The sequence below is a fragment of the Oncorhynchus mykiss genome, chromosome 26, assembly GCF_013265735.2.
Source record: "Oncorhynchus mykiss isolate Arlee chromosome 26, USDA_OmykA_1.1, whole genome shotgun sequence".
Classification (NCBI taxonomy): Eukaryota; Metazoa; Chordata; class Actinopteri; order Salmoniformes; family Salmonidae; genus Oncorhynchus; species Oncorhynchus mykiss.
This window is the reverse complement of record NC_048590.1, coordinates 38,516,334-38,531,829: the sequence shown is the minus strand read 5'-3', so window position 1 is coordinate 38,531,829 and position 15,496 is coordinate 38,516,334. Positions and strand designations below refer to the sequence as shown.

Genomic DNA, 15,496 nt, shown 5'->3' with positions numbered 1-15,496 from the left:
CTGCTGCCTCTCTTCAGTGTATTTGGGTCTAAAGTGTTTCTGCTGCCTCTCTTCAGTGTATTTGGGTCTAAAGTGTTTCTGCTGCCTCTCTTCAGTGTATTTGGGTCTAAAGTGTTTCTGCTGCCTCTTCAGTGTATTTGGGTCTAAAGTGTTTCTGCTGCCTCTTCAGTGTATTTGGGTCTAAAGTGTTTCTGCTGCCTCTTCAGTGTATTTGGGTCTAAAGTGTTTCTGCTGCCTCTTCAGTGTATTTGGGTCTAAAGTGTTTCTGCTGCCTCTTCAGTGTATTTGGGTCTAAAGTGTTTCTGCTGCCTCTTCAGTGTATTTGGGTCTAAAGTGTTTCTGCTGCCTCTCCAGTATATTTGGGTCTAAAGTGTTTCTGCTGCCTCTCTTCAGTGTATTTGGGTCTAAAGTGTTTCTGCTGCCTCTCTTCAGTGTATTTGGGTCTAAAGTGTTTCTGCTGCCTCTCTTCAGTGTATTTGGGTCTAAAGTGTTTCTGCTGCCTCTCTTCAGTGTATTTGGGTCTAAAGTGTTTCTGCTGCCTCTCCAGTGTATTTGGGTCTAAAGTGTTTCTGCTGCCTCTCTCCAGTGTATTTGGGTCTAAAGTGTTTCTGCTGCCTCTCCAGTGTATTTGGGTCTAAAGTGTTTCTGCTGCCTCTCTCCAGTGTATTTGGGTCTAGAGTGTTTCTGCTGCCTCTCCAGTGTATTTGGGTCTAAAGTGTTTCTGCTGCCTCTCTTCAGTGTATTTGGGTCTAAAGTGTTTCTGCTGCCTCTCCAGTGTATTTGGGTCTAAAGTGTTTCTGCTGCCTCTCCAGTGTATTTGGGTCTAAAGTGTTTCTGCTGCCTCTCCAGTGTATTTGGGTCTAAAGTGTTTCTGCTGCCTCTCTTCAGTGTATTTGGGTCTAAAGTGTTTCTGCTGCCTCTCTTCAGTGTATTTGGGTCTAAAGTGTTTCTGCTGCCTCTCCAGTGTATTTGGGTCTAAAGCTTTTCTGCTGCCTCTCCAGTGTATTTGGGTCTAAAGTGTTTCTGCTGCCTCTCCAGTGTATTTGGGTCTAAAGTGTTTCTGCTGCCTCTCCAGTGTATTTGGGTCTAAAGTGTTTCTGCTGCCTCTCTTCAGTGTATTTGGGTCTAAAGTGTTTCTGCTGCCTCTCCAGTGTATTTGGGTCTAAAGTGTTTCTGCTGCCTCTCCAGTGTATTTGGGTCTAAAGTGTTTCTGCTGCCTCTCTTCAGTGTATTTGGGTCTAAAGTGTTTCTGCTGCCTCTCCAGTGTATTTGGGTCTAAAGTGTTTCTGCTGCCTCTCTTCAGTGTATTTGGGTCTAGAGTGTTTCTGCTGCCTCTCCAGTGTATTTGGGTCTAAAGTGTTTCTGCTGCCTCTCTTCAGTGTATTTGGGTCTAAAGTGTTTCTGCTGCCTCTCCAGTGTATTTGGGTCTAAAGTGTTTCTGCTGCCTCTCCAGTGTATTTGGGTCTAAAGTGTTTCTGCTGCCTCTCTTCAGTGTATTTGGGTCTAAAGTGTTTCTGCTGCCTCTCTTCAGTGTATTTGGGTCTAAAGTGTTTCTGCTGCCTCTCCAGTGTATTTGGGTCTAAAGTGTTTCTGCTGCCTCTCTTCAGTGTATTTGGGTCTAAAGTGTTTCTGCTGCCTCTCTTCAGTGTATTTGGGTCTGAAGTGTTTCTGCTGCCTCTCTTCAGTGTATTTGGGTCTGAAGTGTTTCTGCTGCCTCTCTTCAGTGTATTTGGGTCTAAAGTGTTTCTGCTGCCTCTTCAGTGTATTTGGGTCTAAAGTGTTTCTGCTGCCTCTCTCCAGTGTATTTGGGTCTAAAGTGTTTCTGCTGCCTCTCTTCAGTGTATTTGGGTCTAGAGTGTTTCTGCTCTGAAAAGTGTACAGCAAGAAAAGTGTCAAATAAACCCTTAGCGAGCCTCAGAGAATGAAACACATCATCATGAGACAGGGCAGCTCTTCATGGCTTCTAACATGAGGGCCCCTCGGGGCCCTGAGAAGTTACCTCTGGTTAATTGATATGGACATGGGTTAATCCACCTGATCAGGAGTTTGAGGTGTGTGATCACGTATAACCCGCGTTGGGACAAGGACAGCATTCTTCCCCGTTCCCTAATAGTCTTAACAACAACTGCCTGAGGAGGGCTTCAATGTACCCTTTATCTTTCTGCCAGATCTGAGAACTTCCCACAGACTCAGTCCTGTCGTCAATATGAAACTGTGCGCTCAAACTTAAGACTATTGAAGAATGACATTTCAATTAGGCAAAGTAGAAAACAACAAACATTGTATTGGCTTATGTCAATTAAATTCAAACTGGGGATTTGAGTGATGAGGCCATTTGTCTCATCGCTACAAGTTTATTGCGTTTGCTGCCAAATGAACATGATAAAGACCACACCAGGGCAGCGTGTTAGCTACTGACCTGCCCCTAAGTAGGTGTTGGATTGTCTGGCCTCTCTCCCTCTTCTCATCACTCTGCTGGATAGATAGCAGCCACTGCCTCCTCACCCTCTGGAATTGTTGGTTCATCAGATGTTGAGGAGGCCGTCTAATGTTAGCCGTTGTATCCATTTAGTTGCATTAGCCGAGCTGAACTCTCCCCCCTTTGCATGCTGCGACAAATAAAAGGTTATTTTCAGCCACTTGAACAACGTTGGCCTGTCCACATGTAATAGAATCCAGATGCCTCCCTGCCATACATGACGCTGCTGCAAAACCTCTAAGCCGGAGAGAAGACTACAGAAGTGCAGAGATAGTGGGTTTAAAGTAAAGTCTCTCTCCAGCCTCACTTAGCCTCTTTCTGCCTCAGTCACTGTTCCCATTTTGAAATCTGGAAGGGAGCACTGGCTGCGCTCCTATTTTCTCTCCCCTCCACTAATAAACAAAGAATGGATTCCCTTATATAGGTCTAATGAGTACCCATACGGGCAGGCGACATCAGAAAATGCTCACACAAAATAGTCAGAAAGATACCTCTGCGTCCCGAATGGCACTATTCCCTACATAGATATTTTTTGTTTACAAGCAAACATCACATTCGAGTGATGTGCACACATCTTCACACCAAAAAGCTCTAAAACAGGATAGCTAACGCTGATGTTGGGACCTTGACAAACTTAACAGTCTGAGTGATGACCATGAAAACACACAGGGCTGGTGGCTATTGCTAATTAGCTATGTTCAACAAGTATATTATTCTTCTGGCTTTATCTAGCTCTATTTGTGATATTTTACCTTGCTAGGTAATCAATACTCCGATGACATCTGTGATGTCGTAGACAAAAACCATCTAAATGAGGTTTTGTTAACTTGCACGAGCTGCATCTCAAGTTGGAGGATTCTATATTGACTCCTACATAAACAAAGCCCTTTCTGGCGTGAACCCACACGCGCTACTTTTCATGATACAGCTAGGAAATGGGTCTATCCAGCTAGGAAATGGGTCTATCCTGCACTATTGTTGAACAGGGCCCATGTAGTGGTATATTAAAAGGGCACTTAAAGAGCTATTTTCTGGTCACAGTGGATGCATTTACTGTTGTTGCATAGGGCAGTGACAGTGTCAGATAGGTCATGTTTGAAAGGACTTGAGAAGCAAAGCAGCACTAAACATTTCAACACAAGAATGTGTCAAATAGGGCCATGAAAACAAGTTTGTCTTGGAACATCATGATGCAGAAGCCCGAAGGCACTTTAGGCCTAGTAATTAGAGCCAAGCAGAAATAATGTATTTGTAAGTCACAAGTCAAGATCAAAATGCAACAAAAGCAATTAAGCAAAGTAGAAGGGGCTTCCATTTCTGACTAGATTATACATGAGAAAACATGGGCAAAATCTTGCCCAACCAAAATCAATTATTGGTAGGTTTATCAATGGACATTCCATTCTCTGTTCAGTGTTTTTAAAATAATTTTCTAAGACGCCACGTGGTCCTCTTTGAAAAAGAAATTCCATTCTAAAGACACCAACATGAAAATGTGTCAATAGTATTCCCAGGACAGGAAAAGGTAACAGTAATACTTGTTAACAATATGTTGCCAGGTCGGACTTCAATCAAACATTGACACTTGTCTGCAAAGTGCAAATACCTGCACAATAGGATGAATACACCATCTCCTCTGGTTTCCAGAGGCTCACTGAGGCTGTACAGTGACAGTCAAACTACCAACTATATAACTGGCCCCTGATCGCTCCACATATAGCTTGAAACACTTTGGCATTTAGGTCAGAAAAAGTGTGTTTTAGGTTATTGTCTTGCTGAAATTATGAATTTGTCTCCCAGTGTCTGTTGGAAAGCAGACTGAACCAGGATTTTGACTGTGCTTAACTTTATTCTGTTTCTTTTGATCCTAAAAAAAACTCCCCTAGTCCTTGTCGATGACAAGCATACCCATAACATGAAGCAGCCATCATTATGCTTGAAAATATGTGGTACCATATGTGGTACCACTTTGCCACAAACAACGCTTTGCATTCAGGACAAAAAGTGAATTTCTTTGCCACATTTTTTGCAAACAGGAACCATTTTTTTGAATATTTGTATTCTGTGTTCTTCCTTCTTCTCACTCTGTCAATTGGGTTAGTATTGTGGAATAACTACAATGTTGTTGATTCATCCTGTTTTCTCCTATCACAGCCATTAAACTCTGTTTTAAAGTGACCATTGGCCTCATGGTCAAATCCCTGAGCGGTTTCCTTCCTCTCCGGCAACTGAGTTAGCCTGTATATTTGTAGTGACTGGGTGTATTTAATATATATATATATATATTTATTTTTTTACCCCTTTTTCTCCCCAATTTCGTGGTATCCAATTGTTGTAGTAGCTACTATCTTGTCTCATCGCTACAACTCCCGTACGGGCTCAGGAGAGACGAAGGTTGAAAGTCATGCGATACACAACCCAGCCAGCCGTACTGCTTCTTAACACAGCGCGCATCCAACCCGGAAGCCAGTCGCCCTCCCTAACCAATGTGTCGGAAGCTACACCGTGCACCTGGCCGCACTGCGCCCGGCCCGCCACAGTCGCTGGTGCGCGATGAGACAAGGACATCCCTACCGACCAAGCCCTCCCTAACCCGGACGACGCTAGGCCAATTGTGCATCGCCCCACGGACCTCCCGGTCGCGGCCGGTTACGACAGAGCCTGGGCGCGAACCCCCATGGCACAGCTGGCGCTGCAGTACAGCGCCCTTAACCACTGCGCCACCCGGGAGGCACGTGACTGGGTGTATTGATACACCATTCAAAGTGTAATTAATAACTTCAGCATGCTCAAAGGGATATTTTAAAAAGTCTGCTTTTTTTTTTACCCATCTACCAATAGGTGCCCTTCTTTGCGAGGCATTGGACAACCTTCCTGGTCTTTGAGGATGAATCTATGTTTGAAATTCACAGCTTGACTGAGGGACCTTACAGATTATTGCATGTGTGGGATACAGAGGTGAGCTAGTCATTCAAATATCATGTTGAAAACCATTATTGCACACAGTGGGTGCATGCATCTTATGTGACTTGCCAAGCACATTTTTACTCGTGAACTTATTTAGGCTTGTCATAACAAAGTGGTTGAATACTTTACTCAATACATTTTATTTTTAAATAATTTGTTAAAATTGAAAAACATAATTCCACTTTGACATTACGGGGTATTGGGTGTAGGCTAGTGACAAAAAAATCTACATTGAATCCATTTTAAAATTCAGGCTGTAACACACTGTACAAACATTCAACATAATAGGCACTATTTATCCGACACACAGTCCTCTGAACAGAACGAGATGCAGAATTGCTAATTAGATTATTTATTTGGGAGAATCAGTGATTCTGTGCAGTCCGACTGCAATGTACGGAGTCAATCTCAAACATGCACATACTGTCTTCTGTCTCTAGCCTCTCAGGATGAGTAACCAACCAAGTGTGGAGTGGGTGGAACAACTTGAAACCATGACCCTCCCTCAACTACCAAGGCAGGCAGGAAGGCTAGCTGGTAGCAAGAAGAGAATCTATCCTTATAGGAAAACCAAAAATAGAAGCCCTTGCCTGAAGCCAGGCTAGGGAAGAGGCAGAGCAGGGGGGTGGGTTCCACCCACATGATCTCAACAATACAACCAGGGCCAGACACACTTTCTGGGGTATTCCAACCAGGAATGCCATTTTCAGCATGGTTACCACCTCAACGGAGTCAGAACAGGAATACATTTCTGATGAGTGATATGAATGGTAGAATTGTGTCAACAAATAATACACAACCATCAGAAGTCCATTTGTTTATGAGCATTTGGGGATAAACAAGGTGACTTAGCAATAATTGGTTTGAACAACCAATGAGGGAATGTCCAATGTGTAGCAAAGCTAGTAGCAATACCAGAATGAAAGTACACCCAAAAGCACTTCAACCCAGCTTGAACAACAAAGAGAATCAGGTGCTGGACTAAAGTTTAATTTACCCACGACACTTCAACACCCAGGAACATAAAGGAGAAATATTATTTTGGGCTATAAGACTGTTCCACTCACATCAGCCAGGTTTGACTTTCTCTCATGAAAAAGGAACATTTCACATTTTTACAAAAAGTAGTTCCACTGTCAGTTTGTATCAGTCTTGCAGATCAGAACAACTCAACCAGACAAAGTTTGAAACCTGTTCACTCAGGTTGGATAGAGGCTACTCAAAGGGCTCGCTAAACTGAAATCGAATTCTGGATTCCTCTCTGGGCTAAATAAGGTCACAAGGATCAAGGTCAAACAGGCAGACTACACAGTGTGTCAGGCAATGACATGGCCAATCATCACAGCATCTGAGCTCATAGCAGTGTGTCACTATCATGGCTGCGTTTACACAGGCAGCCCAATTCTGATCTTTTGCCCAATTATTAGCAAACGATCTGATCTGATTGGTCAAAAGACCAATTATTTGCAAAAGATAAGCAGCCTAAGTAGTCAGAGTTTTACACACCTTAGGCAAGTAGCCACACGATCAGACATTGCAATGCTGTGGTCATTTACAGTTACGAGACAACACGGTGTGTCAGGTAATGACATGGCTAATCATCAAAGACTACGAGCTAATAGTCTGTGTGGTTTTACATATGATAGCCAAGCAGTCATTGCAATCCAATGCTGTGGTCTTTTACTGTTAGCAGACACCTGATTACAGATCAGACATTTCTGTCCCGGTGACTAAGAGACATGAGTCCCGGCCCCCGAGGGGCCTGGTGACCATGCCATCCATGGAGATCTGCCAATACCAAAGTCCAGCAATAGCGGAGGCTTTCAGCTGCAACCTCAAACAGATTTCAGAGCAGATCTGCTTTCAGCTGCGGTGATCCAGTATGACAGTTAGTTCCCCTAGCACTGGCCTGGGCCAAATGGCACCCTATTCCCTAAATAGTTTATTACTTTTGACCAGGGCTCTTTAGGGAATGCAGCCAGTGACACGACACCTTGAATTTGGCCCAAAGGCCAGTAAAGTGCACCTTCTTAGGGAAAGTATGATATCCTGTGTCCGATTTTGGCATATAAACATGTTCAGTACAAGCTGGAGTTCCGTGGTATGGGGTTCTCACTTCACAGGCTCTGTCCCTTTCATTAAATAAAAACTTGTCTGTTGTTAAATTAAATTTTTATAATGTAAATGTAAGTCGTTAGAACCCACAATCGCTTTCAATTACAGAATGCAGTTCATTTGAAATGTATTTCTAATGGTAACGGATCACTGTTGGAGGAAAGGACAAAGTCAATACAAACTAATTAAATATAACAACTATTTCAATTAATCATTGAGAAAAGCCAACCTACATCCAAGGCAATTAAAGCAATATAGTGAACAGTGTAAGTGGATCATTAGCTGATTCTAGCACAGAAGCTAATGAAACAGGTTGCCAACAGTTCCTAGAAGATACTACAGTAGTTAAAGAGATTGAACGGGATGTTAAGCACTTACAAATGGGTAACATATTGTACGAATTGGAAATAGATCTTTTTTTTTGTGGGATATAACATATTATACAAAATGGATGACTCGTTTTGGCTCGTTAACACTATTTTTAAAAACTACTGACAAATTATGCAAAACCTTAATAAAATACATCTTTAAGCACCAGTTAAATCTAGAACCAGTCATAATTCAAGTAATTTTGGTCTAGCAGAAGGAGGAACAGCAACACCATATAAGATATGAGGAACAGTTGTGGAGTTAGTAACACATCTCTTCAGGCTATGGGCCTACGTTTGGAGTGCTGCATGGGTCTGGATATGAATCTGTAAAGTTGCTTTTTGCAAAGCTTCAGACTTTAATTTTCACAAAGACACCATAGGCTACAGCCAAATGAAAAATCTTATCAAAATAGTCCCCATTTTTAAAACATAATTCTCACAAATGTTCCTTGCCATCTGAACTAATGCAGCTTGTCCTGTCAGTTTACACAGGCTACAGATGAAGGGTCATTGTCTCACATGACATAACAGTGAGGACTCTCCTGCATGGCAAACACCACAGGCCAGAGAAGTTGTATTCAAGAGGCAATTCCAGAGAAATAGCATCACTGAATCATCTTAAAAAAGGTACAGTCTTGGATCTGTTCAATGGTCATTTCAGTTCTATTTAGTCCTACTCATTGACTGCATTTAGAAGTCCATCTATGAATCTGAGAGGGGTTACATTTCCGCAGCCCCATCCCTCCGCTGTATACCAAAACAAATGGCCGGGCTGCAGCTGCTTTCTCTAATCTCAGAATGTAGCTTTAAGCCTGGCATCTCTTTTCAATTATAGGACTTCTTGCATCAGAACTGCTAAGAATGATCAGCCCTCACCACAAGCATGGACTACCCTTGTGTAATGTACAGAACTTAAACAAACTATTTACAAAGGCCAATCAAGCAGAAATAGCTTTGAGACATGCCTGGCAAGCAGCCATATTTGATTTGCAATGCAAACAGGAAGGCCTTCACATTACAACTCAAATGCATGGAGGCAGATGAGTGGAAGTGGAAGGGACACAGTATGGGACATATTGACTGGAATATGAATACCCAATTTCAACCTCCAACCTTTTGGATCCTGTGCATGTCAGAGGTGTAGTATTTTATCAGTTGCTGTTGGCAGGACTGTTGTCCAGCGAGCTGCAGCTGTGATACTTGAATGGCGTGTGTTGCTTGTTGCTAATTATACCTGAACATGAGAATGTGACAGGGTGGGAGAGCACAGGAGTGCACCCACTGAACCGTGGGTTTGGGTCACATGCTCTTAACTGTCTGGGTCCAAACTAACTACAGTTCTCTACACTTCTCCCAGAGTATGCAATAGCACACTTTCTCAGATGGATTTTACAACGGTGGAAACCAATCCCATGCTTTTTAATCAATACACTTATGGAAAAGGGTGGAGAATCAGATCGTATCCTAACTAAGTGTTAAGCACAGGCAGGCACAGAAAAGCCTGGTCTTCAAAGTTCAAAAGGAATCCTGCCAAAGTATTGGAATCTCATGATTTGGCTCTTTTGTATAAGGTTACACATAGCTGGGCTGGGTCACACTGAGGTGTGAAATTCAGATATATTGTTGTTAATGTGCACGAACACAGCCCTGGGGCTGCATTCCAGAACGTGGCTGCTACTATGGACTGCATTCATATAGTAGCTTACCTTTCATACTCACACCTAAAATGGTTCTTCAGAGAATTATAGAGGTTAACTCACCTTTATACCCAAGTGTGTTACCCAGTGGAGTGATACACAACGCATTAATCAAGAGACTGGCTACAACTCAAGTGATCAAATGATGTAGTCAAATAAAATCAATTGGAGACTAAGGATACACAGTAGTTATCGATAAGAATAGTTCTCTGCCCCAACCACTTCCTCTGCTCTGCAGTCTGCACACATCAACCAAGCCCACAGAGAGCTACTTATCTTCCCCTGCGTCTCATCTTCATCCCAGTAGGCCTGGGCCTCACCTCTCCCCCCAGAACAAAGGCACCTGACTGCTGGCCTTGGCAGCAAAGCCCCCCTCCTCTCCCCTGGTCCTCCAGACCACCAAGTTGACATTGTACATCCTGCTGTCATTATGCTGCCTGTCGACAGACTGGTTGACTCCCAAATAGCACTCTATTCTCTACAAAGCTCATCAAATGTAGTGCACTATATAAGGAATAGGGTGCTATTTGGGACTTAGGGCAGCCTCCAGCCCTGCTCATTACTTCCTCTCCCTGGGTTGTGATGACAGGCAGCAGAGGCCACTCTGAACACAACACAGGCAGGATCAATAAATTAGCCATCACAGTCGTGATGAACTCCTCCACAACCGGATGCTATTGGCCTTAGAGGTCTTTATAAGCCATAAACACATTGGCCTGTGGCTTTGAGGCTCTTATTATCGCCTATAGTTGGAATGTGGCACTATCAGGTTTAGTATGTAAAATACAGAACAATGCATGAACCAGCGGTCAGCACCATGTGGGAAATGGCATGGATGCCAAACAAACTGACAGACTGTAGCCTATAATCATAACAGAATGTGTATTAACGCTTACAATCATATTGCCATTAACGTAGAACAGACCCACATACAAATGCTGTCATGTATCCCCATCATCACATATTCATATTAAACTTCTGCTGCTAAAGTGATGTATTCATTGTTCATATTAAACCATGTGAATATAAATACTGCATTCACGACTCCATTCACGGGAAAATAAGGCAGCTATGCTGGTTAGCATCAAACAGCAGTTTCATAAAGGGCTTGATTGTTATTCTAAATACTGTCACTTCATGCCACTCATCTCAGTGCTGGGAATTGGACAAACAGGCCCATTGAAACAGTAAGAATATTTGTCAATCACTGCTGCTTTGACAGAATGTAGCTCAAACTGCTAATAATGTAATGGATGAATACACACGTTTAAAAAGGTCGGAGCAGTTTCTAATACAAGGAGGAAAAGGCTTTTGATTTATGTTTTTCGTGAATGTCAGATGTGTGTAAGCATGAAAACGATAGAAGTTAATGCTGATGATGACTGACCTGCAGTGCATACTAAGCATCAATAAGAACGGTTAAATAGTTCTTATGGAGGAATATTTTACAAATGGTCAAGTGGAAAATTAACCAGGGTTGCGTTCAGTAAGACAAAACGGTGGGTAACAGCGGAATTCAATGGAAACGGTACTGTTCGACCAGTTGAAAATCATTGTGATTATAGTGCTGTACGAGTTGTGATTTCAGATGGTCACACCCATATTGATCAGGCCACACATATCAAATCTGAGCAAACATACCTCAGACTGTTGTCATGACGTTGGCCTGGGGTTAGGTTTATGACAGTCATAAATACCTCTTTCCCCCTTTTTCCTCTCTCTACCCTACTGATGTCACATTTGCAAAACCCTTGGTTAACATAGAGATTCTGGGACCATCAGAAGGTGGGGGGAAATGAACTATATTCTGGTAATCCGATCAATTGAACATATGCGGTGGTACTTAATGAATATGATGTCAGTTCGGTTGTCATCTGAGACATTCTCATCAATGATAAGATGACAAACTCTACAGTGGAAAGTCTACACATCAGAGTTATCGGATTCACATGGAATTGTTGTCCAATTTAAATATTTGAATATGAAATTATTCGTGATGGGATGAAACATGATTTTAGCTTCTAAAATGTGAGATTTTGGTTTTCATAAGACAGGGCTCTGCTCAATCAGTTGCCCTCCCCTGTGAAGGGACATGGGTTATAAAACATTTCAAACACGCCCTCCTCTCCCTTCCTATATAAGCCCTTGACGACAATATAACCTCCTGTTCCGAGGACGACGGTCCGATGTCAGAATGGTTCAGATAATAACTACAGAACGAAGCCAACATCAGCGTGAGCTTTGGTTGCGAATTGTATAAACTTTGAACTCTTATTCACTACAGAAGTGATACCTCCTAGCCGTTGAGTTAGCAACAGCCGCTGCAAACGAGGGTTAGGAAGGAACAGACAGAGTATCCCGTCTACCACACAACGACATTACTACAACCTATTCAATTTACCAGCAGAGACATTCTTCAAGGACAAAGTACTCGGTTGGGCAACACGGCCTTCCATCTACCACCAACCTACCGAAGCGCAGCTCAGAGTAAATATTTATTGCATTTTCCTTTTCCAAATGGACGGTAATTTAGAATGCATATGATACTGTATTTACGATAGCACAGCTTCGCCCTTTGTTCCTCAGTCTTCCCGCTCTTTCACTCAAACCCAACCCTTTTCTTTTGTGTAACCAGTGGTCATATCTGTTTCACCCGCTAGGGACGTTTTCCTTTATGCCGTCATTTGTAATCAAGTTATGATTTAAACATGTGTATGTGTAATTCTGTGTGATTAGTTGGGTTTAATTATTTATTTACTAAATACCTAATTTTGTATTGCTGATTTAAATTGTTAGCCAGGGTTCGTGCAGATAACCAAGAATTTACAACTTTCATATGAGACTGAATTAAGATGACGATTAATACTGACTGCTATTGATGTAAAATATTACTAGGTCTTTAAGAGTTTATTCGGAAGATAACAGCTCTATAAATATTATTTTGTGGTGCCGACTCTAGTTAATTACATTTACATGATTAGCTCAATCAATAAATTATTTTATAGAATAGCATAGCCAAAGACACGACACTGTTGATGAACGTGTCAAAGTTTTAGGGAAACGTGTCGTTCAGTACAAACCATCACACAACCTAGCAAACGTTGATGCAACCTGAATGCTCCCCATGTGTATTCAAATACTTCATTGCTTTTCTATGACAGAGTGGAAGACCAATCCTCTGGGAAAAGCCATGCAGCCCCTCCATCGGCTTCAACAACTAGACCAGGGCCCAGTTTCCAAAAAGCGTATTAAAGCTAAGTTAATCAGAACCACTGAGCTCAATGGTTCTAACGATGAACATAGCCTTACGATGCTTCTGGGAAACCGAGCCCAGGGCTGTTAAATTCCGGTCCTGGAGAGCCCAAACGCTACTGCTTTTCTACCTGGCAGTTAATTGCACTTTCCTGGTGTACTCAGTCTTATTAGAAGAAGAGCATGAAAACTAGAAGTGTTTTGGCCCAACAGGATTGGCATTGAACAGCCCTTAACTAGATGAAGAGAAGGGAAGGTGCCAACCCCATGCATTACCTTGCCCTGGCCGATCAATAGGATCAATGACTCATTTCACAGACATACCTACCATACTGGGATTTGCTGTCCCAACAGAGCTACCAGTCAGTCTTCTGAGACATTATGTACCCAGAACATCTTCACTAGAAGGCCATGTCTTTTACTGGCACGCCAAGGACTAAACCAGGGAGTCTTCTGAACCATGTACTTTTTGTCCATAAAACTGCCCCCAAAAAACCTAGCTTGTTCAGCAAACATTTCAAACATCACCCTTTTTCTGCCACTCATAACAATGTCAACCTTCTGCTTACCAGCTGAAACCAGCTGAAACCAACAAGTCTACCTCTAGCCATACTCCAAGATTCTTATAGGCTAAATGACAAGTTTGCCAAGCTTTACTAGTGGTCCTTTACAAACAGCTATAAAATAAGAATGTATCAACACTGTGCATGCAGTCATTTGAATAACGATTCACCACATGAAAAAATAACATTATATTCGTAGTATTCTCAAAAGGATCGAATTGTAGTTACACCAAGCAATGGTAGGCTATACCGTGCAAAATTAATGGTCAATTGATGATATTCTGCATTGAATAGGCTACATGATCACAGTGGTACGTCAATGCAAGTCAAGGGGTGTGGCACTACCATGCGCTGCAAGAAGGCACACAACATCTTTAAATCACAAAGTAAATATAGTAATTCGTGGAAATTCCACAGCCAACAATTATCCGGACCGTTGCATATTCCTGGTTACAATGTTGCGGTTCTTAAGACGAGCGACACCTTGATATATTGTAGCGACCAGCACCCACGCTGATGCAAAGCTCACGGACGTGGAAAACTGCTGCTGAAATACAGGACGAGTGTGGTTGGATTTAAAATGTATTCGCGTGCTTATTCGGCCAGATTCATCTATGCAATGAGTGCCTCTGATATAGGGAAACAGCTTGGCACACTGTTTTGTTTCATATTAAACATATCAAAGCATAGATACTTCAATGGCGTATCATGTATAAACGGAGATAATGCAAAGTTTTAAAAGGTGTCTCTAGTCTAGTGAGCCGCTACCATCAGTGAGTACATCGGGCTATAATATGGCGGTTTCAAATCGCACCCCTCCATGCAGTTACAATTGAATTGCCATGACCCCTACGCATGCACAGCCTATATTTCTAACAAGAATGTAGGCCATTTGTTACATTGGATATACTCAGTAATGTTAAGTTTACAAACGTGGTGTTATTATAAAGGGCTCAATTCGCCACTCATTTCACAAACAGAGCGACCCCAAAACACATGGACTTCGACTCCTGCTTCTCTTCTTACCAAACGCAATATATGTGGTAATTTACCCGAAAGGGTACATTTGGTTCTAAACTACGGAATTTCCTGTAGTATTATGAAAATGCAATGACGTTAAGGTGAAATTCCTCCACAACCAACATCCTCTGCAGCCTAATCTCACACCATGAAATGTGATTTTGACCATAAATTCCCGAAAAGTAGGGGACACGCTCACGAATTGAAATAAGAAACTGTATGCACAACAGTGCAGACTTTACATCCCAGTAAAAACTATGCAGTAAGGATAACTCTGAAACAAGACATACAATCCCATTCATTCGATAGTCAAGCAAGGGTTCTACATCGCCTTGCTCGCTGTTTTGCAACGCACTCCCATCAAATCCCTAATTAAACCAAGCATGGACAGAGAGAATATCTCATTTCGACGTCTATTCAAGAAGCGGACTGGACATAATAAGCCGGCAGAAAATGCTATCCTACCTGCTAATGTTCTACTGCTTCATTGCCTGCAATCAGCCCTTCAGATGCACATATAACCAGAAGTCCTGCTCTATTGAGTAAAAACCCCTCCTCGCTGAGGAAATCTCAAAGTGGCCAAATAGTGAACTGTAGTGGTGCTTGGTGTTGAAGGGAGGGGGTGTAGGGGAGAGCGGAAATACGTCATAAAAGAGGGACCTTAAGGGGCTTTGTAGTCACTTCTGCATTGTAGACAATTACGTCCGTAGCTGTGTTCCATCTACTGTCGTAAAAAGCGCGTTGAAGTCCATTAGAGGATAGGGTCTGAGAGAGACGTCGCCATGGTACCACAAGCAGGGGCATAATAGTGAAACATAATAGAAGTAGATCAGATGTAACATGCGTTTCCCAAAACACCACACATACTTACCACATCATTGCGCACATGTTAGGCTACACGTCATGAAATATATTGAGACAAATTACAGACAGAAGCCTAGAAGTAGCAAACTATAACTGAATTGACTATACATTAAATGTACAGTACTAGTCAAACGTTTGGATACAATTACTCATTCAAGGGTTTTTCTT

General features: G+C 42.3%; 1 protein-coding gene across 4 annotated transcripts in view; it reads right to left on the bottom strand.

Annotated features, from left to right (window-relative positions):
* The window catches only part of LOC110526625 (talin-2), a 142,011-nt gene extending 126,938 nt beyond the window's left edge, over positions 1-15,073 (bottom strand). For 3 of the 4 annotated variants that reach the window (XM_036964203.1, XM_036964205.1, XM_036964206.1), the window contains exon 1: positions 14,930-15,073. The gene's annotated coding sequence lies outside the window, so the exon portion shown is untranslated. The remainder of the gene's footprint in view (positions 1-14,929) is intronic. The other variant, XM_036964204.1, reaches the window with a different exon arrangement.
* Between the last annotated feature and the right edge of the window lie 423 nt (positions 15,074-15,496).